Raw genomic sequence first — 10222 nt, 5'->3', positions numbered from 1 at the left:
AGTATGACTGAACCTATCTGCTTCTTGTTTTGTTTTTCGAGTACAAATTGGGTTATGTTTATACAAATAACTTAACTAATATAAGAATTATTTTATACAATGTTTATTGCGTTATGATTGATTTACTTAGCTCCGATCATTGCATTAATTTTAAAATAAAACTGGTGAGGCTGCTGAGCATAGAGTTATTACAATAAACGCTAGAGGCTCAGCTGGCGCTAGTGTCTATGGGACTTCCGGTTACAAATTGAAGCAGACAGCATGCCCAGCAGGCAGTCTACTTTTTCAGTCTTCCTGTGTATTCGCGCGTGAATTTTGTCTCGTCGCCGGAAAATAACATTAATAACTTTTGTTATTTCGGTTGTACCGGGTAGTATGTACCTTTATTAATATTGTTAAAGAGTAATTGCTTTAGTTACAGCATTTTTTCCTTTACCACTGAACGATGCTAAACTTCGCTATATTTCAGGCCCAAACCTCTGTTCCATGGCAGGTATGTAGAAACGAGCGACGATTCTAAGCAAAATAACGATCGAAAGGAATGTAGAGTGGGTTCAAAGTTCGCCAGCATTCCGCAGGTGTTTATCTGTACGAGCGGTTAAAAAAAACGTTCGAAACGTAAATAATAAAGTACGTGGGCTACGAAAGTACGTGTGTTTTCTTATTATTTCCTATGTTGGGCAGTTTTTATCGCGCACCTGTCCTCTGGCTTCTCCCTATTTGCAATGATTTGGAGCGAGCCGGTGATGATTTGAACACAGAACAAGCATCTTCGCACATATTCATGAGCAGAAAGAATAAAGCAGTACTTATTTATTGCAAATCGGACTATATTACGTGACTTTCAACTTATTTTGATCGTCTGCAAGCACAAGGAGTTACTTACCCAGTGTTACTGCGTAGTTCTTGCCGTCTCTCTTGGTGTTCCACATGTCGTTCGTTCGTATGGCACGTATATCCCCCGTGCTGGAAAGCGTCGACGCCGTGTTCGCGCTAATAGTGTCCGACAGTGCACATAAATACACGTACGAAGCGGTTTTAACACCGTTTTTAATGCCGCGAATTTCAAATAAAAATGCTGTAACTGACCAATTATTACGTCTGCGTGACTGAGAAATGTTCCAATGTGCCTAGTGTGTACAAATTATTCGTGATATTTGCTCTTATAATCGAGCGCAGAGAGAAAATGCATTCGCTTTTTCCCATAAAAATGCATTACCGGAAGTCAATTTCTGACTGCATGCTGTCTGCTTCATTTTGCAACAGCACACTAGCGCCAGCTGAGCCTCTAGCGTTTATTGTAATAACTCCATAGAGATCATACCAGACCTGTGCGCCGCCGCGCCGCGCCGCCGCCGCCGCCTGTTTTGCTCTCGCCGCCCTGCGCCGCCGCCGGAATCCCCAGAGCCAGCACGCCGCCGCCGCCGCCGCCGCCGCCGCACAGTAAATCCGGCGCGCCGCCAACGCCGCCATCTTTTTTTTTTTCTTTTGGAAGGGGGGGGGGGGGGGGGGGGGGTATTGGTTTGTGTCTGTATGCTTTTTCCCTTTCATTTTTGCTCCTGTAAATATATCAATAAATGTAGAAGTTCCATAGAAAACGGAGACACGGAACGATAAAAAAAACGAACAAAACAACGAGTCTCAAACACAGTTTCTAGTTTATTTGAACAACGAACGTTGTTACATATACCTCAAGATCCTCACCACCAAAAAAGAAACACCTCCTCTTCCCTAGGTCACCGAGAGCCGGACACTCAGACAGAACCGATATGATTCGTGATCCAGACATATCTAAATGATTCACACAAACCAACCACCCTGATGACCTCGCTTGAGGGCTGACCAGCCACATATGCGATAACAGGCAACTCTAGCTCCGGCACAGCCCTTACAATTCTTAGAAAACCCACAAAACAAGACCTTATAGAGACACAAAAAACGCTTCATATCACTGTCTAATGCCAAGGACGGTGTGCTTACAGAATTACTAGAGGTCAAAATACGCATGGGCTCCCTTAGAACTCTCCTACCATTGCTGATTGTTGGGCGAGTTGGTATTGTGCGTGAAAAACATGATTGCGCTCTAAGACATAGACAGAGGAAGAACACCACAGAGCGCTTACTTTCAACTGATATAATCGAAGAGCCTCAGCGTAGATACACACTGCGTCACCGCACCACATCTCAACCAATACGTGGCCCCGCCGCGGACCGCAAATACACTATCTCTTTTTCTGCAAAGTCAATTGAAACCACGCATGACTGCAGGTGCAAACCATTATTTGCTTCTTCCACTGTTCTCGCTAGGCACAAAGATAAGACTGTTAGATAATTGAGGCGGACGCCATCAATAGTTCCGGCACGTGTTGTACACATATATTTTTTTTTTTTTTTGCACCCCTGAAGATTACCCGAAAAGGAGGTTAACCTTTCTAATTTGTGCTGAGCTTTGGAAACTAAATTTACACCGAACCTCTCTGCCACTGATATAAAGTTATGAGAGATTCCAAGGTAGTAAGGCACACACATAACATTCTTTACAACCGTTTTTTTCCACAGGAGCCGGATTAAACGTACGTTCCTTACACCTTGAGCACAACGGCAACAATCCCATCCTGGTGTAATTGTTAAAATGGTTGTGAACGAAAAATGAGCTTGGCAGAAGGTGTCGTCGGTTTTTATCCAGAAATGCCTGACAGGAGTGGGGCAACAGTCCATTGTCACTCAAAAACTCTGAGCAATTGATTAAATATTGAATCCGCATCATGGGAGAAGGTGCGATATGACAATTCTGTAGACATCAAGGACTTATATTACTCTATAGACAAGTTGGAGCTGTTAATAAGGGTCAGGAGGTGGTGTGATGATAATCTAGTGAAGTTGCAGTCTGGCACTGGGATTGATGTAGATAATTTTATTAGCATTCTGGAGTTTCACTTAGAGTCCACTGCCGTAGACTTTGATGATTCTCTTTTTATTCAAAAACAGGGTGTGTGTATCGGGTCGTGAATTGCTCCAGTGTCGTCCGAGATTTTTTTTTAAAACGAGACTTATGTTCACGTTGACACGGTTGTGCGGTCCTTGTCGATTGGACCGCACAACACTGCCATCGCAACAGTCGAATTAAGTACTTATAGACCTACTGTTGCACACGGAAAAGGGCCTCTGGTGGAGGTACGGCAAGGAATCAGCCAAGCCTCTGTTGGCTGCTGACAGCTGTCACTTGAAAATAGTTAAGAGTGGTGTAATTGCGTCAGCGATGGATAACGCCTGTAAAGAATCCCATATGTTTTGGGTTGGTGAGGCAGTTGAGTTGCAAAAGATGCGTCGTTTGGAAGCGGGCCATCACCACGATGTAATTGTTAGAGTTGTACTGCTCAAGGTGCTGAAGGCTTAATCCGGCTCCTGTGGAAAAATCGGTTGTAAAGCATGTTGTGCATGAGCCTTACTAGTACTACCATAGAATCTCTCATAACTTTATATCAGTTGAAAATAGGTTCGGTGTAAATTTAGTTTTCAAACCTCATCACAAATTAGAAAGGTCAACGCTCTTTCTGGTGGTCCTCAGAGGCGCCAGAAAAAAAAAAAAAAAAAACATAAGAACTCAGATGTAACTTTTCAGGCAGGAGTGGTGTACGGGACCCTCTCATTTCGTCGAAACTCGTTTCGTGGAATTACGTATCGCAGACAACTTTTCATGGGCACACGTTTCACGGACACACGTTTTGTCGACACGATCGTTTCATCGACACTCGTTAAACGAATTGCACGCTGTAGGGACATCTCGTCACGTCTGTATCATATTAGTAAGGGTTCTGATGGAGTTGCCTGTTATCGCATGTGGCTGCAGTCATCAAGAGGGGTCGTCTGCATGGCAGGTTGGTGTGACCATGAATCATTTGGATCTGTCCGAGTGTCCGGCTTTCAGTGACCTACACTCTAAAAAAAGGGTGTATTCTTACACCCTTTGTCCCATATAAGACACCCCAAAACTTCAGACGTCGATTTGACAGTACTAACTTTCACGAAAGGCTTGATAGCGTGTGGTACAACATATTAAAATAGCTAATGTACGCTTTACTGACAAAAAAAAAAAAAAAAATCGGGGTTTTCTTGGCTTTACTGCAAAACTTCAGTCCTCAATGTTTTCTTTCTGTGGTCTTTGATACGTACTTCAGCTATTTAATAAGTTATATCGCTCCGTTATCAAGCCCCTCGTAAAATGTATGGCCGTCTGTGCGTCGAACTAAAGTTTTGGGGTGCGTTATATGGGACAAAAGGGTGTATGATGACACATTTTTTTTTTTTTTTTTTTTTTAAGTTCTTTTTTGGTGGTGAGGGTCTTGGCGTATATGTAAGAGCGTTCGTTGTTCAAATAAATTATACCCGTTTTTTCAAGAAAAAATGAAGTTTAGCATTTACTTATTTATTAAAGAACCCTCAGGGCCCGAAGGCATTACAGAGGGGGAGAGAGAGAGAGAGAAAACATCTTTATTGACCCTCAGTTCAGGGTGTCAAACAGAGGGAGAGAGCACATACATGAAAGATGTTCGTATATGCGACGCAAAGTCTCACGAGATTTGGTTGTCGGAGAAAAAAGCGATGATTTTGGCGCTGGAGCACGTACGTCTTGATAATATATATAGTAGAATCCAGCTACATATATCTTAATTCTCCACATAAAGGTGGAAATTAGTAATGGTTCGCGAGGAGTCGGACTCTTTTTACTAGAGTTCTTGTCGTGAAAACGGGTACAAAAGCTGTGTTTGAGACTTGTTGTCTCGTCCGTTAATTTTATCGTTCCGTGTGTCCCGTTACTATGGAAGTTCTTCACCAGCTCGCCTGTTTTTTAAAGTGTTATAACGGAATAAACGGTTTTGTAGGCTGCAAAACGATTTAATGAAAACTTTGTGAAAGAATTTGATACAAGAGCGCTAATTCGCGCCCGTTTTCAGGCTTCTTTCAAACGTATTTTATTTGGATCGTGCACACGCACGGCTTGTTCCTGTCACATCGTGTTTCTAGGGGTCCTCCTTTCTCGTTTCCACGCCGGGATCCTGCAGCATCGGGGGTCGAAGTCGAGCTCCCATCCGGTCGAGTCGGGGAGGCTCTCCTTACGGGTCTTTGCCGCCAGCGTATTTGCTTACACTCCCGAGCTCAAAATCCTTGCGCCCCCGCACATTTTGTTAATATGTTGTCATGATCCTCTGTTATGCGTCTAGCCATCGTGGAGGGCGGCGTCGGCGTGGTGCGCTTGTAATCGGAGGGTCTGCCGCGGTGCAAGGCAAGTTGGTTGAAATCGACGTCAATCGCAACAAATTGTTCGTAAAAAAAAAAAATAATAAAGAGCTATTGTGCGGCAGCTTGGCGGCAATCCGGTGTGCCTTGCGGGCTAAATGCATAGGTTTGATTGTTCACGTTGGTATACGGTCCGTGGAAAAGCAGGCCAAGTTTCGAGGTCGTTCGTGTACCATACCCTGTCCCTGACGCTGTATGGAGCTGGTTGATGTTTTGCATCGTAGGAACGCTTCATGCCGTGAAGGTAAGCGAAGTTTGCGTTTGCAGCGTCGCAGTTCGCGCAGACGTCGCCGACCTCGTCAGGAAGCGGGGAAAATTCCATTGGTCGACGTGGCACAAAGTTGAACAGAAGTTCGAACGGTGATGTCTGGAGTCCGGCGTACGGCTGCTGGTTCACTTGAAAGCTGGTTGCCTGGAGATAATCGCTCCAATGGTCGATGCCGCCGTTGACGTTCTTTCGCGCAGACATGGAATGATTTTTCCGTTGGCGCGTTCGACAAAGCCGTTGGATTCGGGAGCGTAAAGTACTGTTAGGGATGCTCTGAATGTGCCTGTCCGCGAGGTACTGCGAAGCCGAACGAGAGGTTAGGACCCTGTCGTTGTCGGTGATGACGGCTTGCGGCGTACCAAATGAGAGTACGAGGTCTATAAATCGAAGGACGTGCTCGATCGACTTGTTAGACACGGGGTGTGCGACAAGCGCGTGGTGAGGTCGAACGCGGTGATAAAATACCTGCTGTCGTCGGTCCAAGTCTTGCGGAGAATCTTGCGCCGCGGCTGCCAGCCTGCGACATACTCTCTTACAAACGAGAATAAACACGATGCCGAAGTACCTGATTCTTCTAACGGACGCACTCTTCACAGCTAAGGCAATGTTTACCTCTCCAGAAAAAAAATGAAATAAAAAAGTGTGTTTCTTTTTATGGTATTTGCATCTTGTTTTCCAAATTCAAATGACTCCTTTCTCTCCCCCTCACTCTCTAATTTACACCCCCCCTCCCTCCCCTCCCTCTTCCGCGCCACGCCGCCGCCGATCCGTTGATCCCCGCGCCGTCAACACGCCGCCGCCGGAGGTACAAACACCGGCGCGCCGCCGCCGGTGATTTCTGACCGGCGCACAGGTCTAGAACCTGTGCGCCGCCGCGCCGCGCCGCCGCGCCTCGCCGCCGCGCCGCCGCGCCTCGCCGCCGCGCCGCGCCGCCGCGCCGCGCCGCCGCGCCGCGCCGCCGCCGCCGCCGCCGCCTGTTTTGCTCTCGCCGCCCTGCGCCGCCGCCGGAATCCCCAGAGCCAGGCCAGCTTGGGCCAGCACGCCGCCGCCGCACAATAAATCCGACGCGCCGCCGGCGCCGCCATCTTTTTTTTTTTTTTTTTTTTTAAGGGGGGGGGGGGGGGGATATTGGTGTTTTGTTTTTCTGCTTCTGTATGAGTTTTATTTACTATATTATGCATAAAAAATGAATAGATACACTGGTGTCTGTGTGCCCTTTTCCCTTTCATTTTTACTCCTGTAAACATATCAATAAATGTAGAAGTTCCATAAAAAACGGAGACACGGAGCGATAAAAAAAATGGACAAAACAATAAGTCTCAAACGCCGTTTGTAGTTTATTTGAACAGCGAACGTTGTTACATATACCTCAAAACCCTCACCGCCAAAAACGAAACACCTCCTCTTCACTAGGTTACCGAGAGCCGGACACTCAGACAGAACCCATATGATTCATGATTCAGACGTATCTAAATGATTCACACCAACCAGCCACCCTGATGACCTCGCTTGAGGGCTGACCAGCCACATGCGATAACAGGCAACTACAGCTCCAGCACAGCCCTTACAATTCTTAGAAAACCCACAAAACAAGACCTTATAGAGACACAAAAAACTCTTCATATCACTGTTTAATGCCAAGGACGGTGTGCTTACACAATTACCAGAGGTCAAAATACGCATGGTCTCCCTCAGAACTCTCATACCATTGCCGATTGTTGGGCGAGTTGGTATTGTGCGCGAGAAAACATGATTGCGCTTTAAAGGGATACTACAACGAAATTTCGGCGCTCATTTTTTGGTCTATATGTGTTCAAAATAGCAGTATCACATGGAACATTCCAATATCTTCTTAAAAAAGTCTCGAAAAGGAATTTTAAAACGAATTAAACGATTAGCAAATAGCACCTGGTGGATGTCGCTAACGCCTCGTTTGTAATGCTCGTCTAGGAACCTTGACAGCTAGTGACGGAGGTTGTCTCGTCTCCGGCCACGACGAGAGAAGGGGGGAAGGAAGAACTCCACTCTTCCCGAGAATCCCTTTTGTGTGTCGCAGAAGTCGCTATTGTCCCCCTAGAAGATTATAGAAGATTAACCCGTCACTCAAAATTCGTACAAAAGCAGCCGCTTCGGTGGCTGGAACGACTAGGCCATTCTCTCGACGTCAGCCTCGCCGTAGCTTTGCTCGTCTTGAGACGACCTACGTCACGATTGCGTTGGATGTCACGTGCTCTAAGCTGGGCCTTCTCCGAGCGCTTGCCAGAGTGGGCCGTTTATAACGAAAAATACAGCCACCAGGATCAAAATACAAACGTGCGATTGTCATTTACGGATATTGTGGATCATATTCAACCTACTTTTGAACACGACGGGAATATTTCAAATTTCGTTGAAGTATCCCTTTAAGACATAGACAGAGGAAGAACATCACAGAGCGCTTACTTGGAACTGATTTAATCCTAGAGCCTCAGCGTAGATACACACTGCGTCACCGCACCACATCTCAACCAATCCCTGGCCCCGCCGCGGACCGGAAGTACACTATCTCTTTTTCTGCAAAGTCAATTGAAATCACGCATGATTGCGGGTGCAAACCATTATTTGCTTCTTCAACTGTTCTCGCTAGGCACAATGATAAGACTGTTAGAGAGATAATTGAGGCGGACGCCATTAATAGTTCCGGCACGTGTTGTAGACGTGTTTTTTTCTGGCACCCCTGAGGACCACCCGAAAAGGAGGTTAACCTTTCTAATTCGTGCTGAGCTTTGAAAACTAAATTTACACCGAACCTCTCTGCCACTGATATAAAGTTATGAGAGATTCCAAGGTAGTAAGGCACACACACAACATTCTTTACAACCGGTTTTTTCCATAGGAGCCGGATTAAACGTACGTTCTTGACACTTTGAGCACAACTAACAATCCCATCCTGGTGTAATTGTTAAGATCGTTGTGAACGAAAATTGAGCTTGGCAGAAGGTGTCGTCGGTTTTTATCTCGAAATGCCTGACAGGAGTGGAGCAACAGTCCAATGTCACTCAAAAACTCTGAGCAATTGATTGAAATATTGAATCCGCATCATGGGAGAAAGTGCGATGTGACAACTGTAGACATCAATTAAGGACTTATGTTACTCTATGCATAAGTTGGAGCTGTTAAAAGGGTCAAGGGGTGGTGTGATGATAATCTAGTGAAGTTGCAGTCTGCCACTGGTATTGTTGTAGATAGTTTTATCAGCATTCTGGAGTTTCATTTAGAGTCCACTGCCGTAGATCTTGATGGTTCTCTTTTTATTCCAAAAACAGGGTCGTGAACTGCTCCAGTGTTGTCCGAGATTTTTTTAGAGCGCAGCTCTTAGGCGCCCGTTTCCGGCTTGAGCGGCGGCGGCGTCGGCATCAGCGTAACCAAGGTCACCCCAAGGTCACGTGACCCCCAGGACGTGACCCCCAAGGTCACGTGACCCCTCTCAAGAGCACCTCAAGGTCACGTGACCCCTCCCAAGGTCACGTGACCCCGTAGGTCACGTGACCTCCCAGGTCACGTGACCTACGGGACACGTGACCCCCAAGTCACGTGACCTCCCCGGTCACGCGACCCCCAAGTCACGTGACCCCCCGGTCACATGACCCCAAGGTCTCGTGATCTCACCCAAGGTCACGTGGCCCCCAAGGTCACGTGACCCCCAGGGCACGTGACCCTCGAGATCACGTGGCCCCCCAGGTCACATGGCCCCCTCCACGAGGTCACGTGACCCCCTCCCCCCTCCGAGGTCACGTGACCCCCCCCGGAGCATATTAAAGAATGAGGGGAGGAGGAGGAGAAGGAGGAGGAGGGGTTCACCCTCCCCTCAGTACCCTTCCCTCCTCCTCCTCAAGAGCTGCGCTCCAATTCGGCGTTACAGGGAGTTGTAAACGGCTTTCACTTTTTTTTTTAACAAGACTTTTGTTTACGTTGACATGGATGTGCGGTCCTTGTCGATTGGACCGCACAACCCTGCCATCGCAACAGTCCAATGGACCTTTTCCACATACCGACGGCACCAGGCGGTGGCTGCACGAACAAAAAATCGAGGAAGTGACCTACCTGCGCTACCAATCGATACCGGGAGCTACGCTACCAGTTTCTTCGCTCTCCGAGCTGCGTCGCGTGCCCAACGCGAGCTTAAAGATGGGCATCCGTGGCGTCCACCTAATCGTTGTGTTTTTCCTTCCGTCCACTTTCTTTTTTTGTGTAACCCAATTATATATATGCTGAAATTACCTGTTCTACTCGCTTATCCACAGGCTCATTCCGAATTTCCTCGATTTTTCGTTTCGACTTCCGCCGCTTGGCATCGGGCGCTCGCGCGTGCGCAGAACGCTTCTCGGAAAAGGTCTATTAAGTACTCTCTCCAACAGCTGCGCGTTACTCTCTCCGCTCTCTCTCTCTCTACCAGCTGCGTGCACTTCGCGTGCGTTCACTTCTACTCACACCGCGCGCCCATGCGCAACTCTCCTCCTCTAGTCTCCTCTCCTTCAAGTGTGAATATAAGCAGCGGTAGCGCGCTGCGAGCGTTCAGTTCACAAGAAGCGGCGTCCATTCGTCAACGTCGAGCGGCGGATGCTGAACTACGACAACGTGAAGCAGCGGCGGTTCGAGAACGTCGAGCAGCAGAAC

Source organism: Ixodes scapularis, unplaced genomic scaffold (assembly GCF_016920785.2).
Source record: "Ixodes scapularis isolate PalLabHiFi unplaced genomic scaffold, ASM1692078v2 ptg001708l_1___fragment_3__unscaffolded, whole genome shotgun sequence".
NCBI classification, from domain to species: domain Eukaryota; kingdom Metazoa; phylum Arthropoda; class Arachnida; order Ixodida; family Ixodidae; genus Ixodes; species Ixodes scapularis.
This window is presented reverse-complemented; position numbering follows the sequence as displayed.